Here is a 257-nt window from a genome sequence, read left to right on the forward strand (position 1 = left end):
TTGAGCAGACATAAGTCCATATCTCGGGCTACACTTCGAATTTTGATGCGATTTTTTGCAGTAATTCGTAGAATAATGGTATCTCCTTGCTCACCAAATTTCATAATTTTTCTCGAAGGGGAACTATTTTTTTATTTTTTTTACTTACCGGGTATGTGTAAAATCGGGAAAAATAGAAAAGCACATGTAGACTTCGAATTTCGACCTCATTTTTTCCAGTCCACCACTAAACAATATCAGGAACCTCCCCACAAAAT

This window comes from Vigna unguiculata, unplaced genomic scaffold (genome assembly GCF_004118075.2).
Source record: "Vigna unguiculata cultivar IT97K-499-35 unplaced genomic scaffold, ASM411807v1 contig_693, whole genome shotgun sequence".
Lineage (NCBI taxonomy): Eukaryota > Viridiplantae > Streptophyta > Magnoliopsida > Fabales > Fabaceae > Vigna > Vigna unguiculata.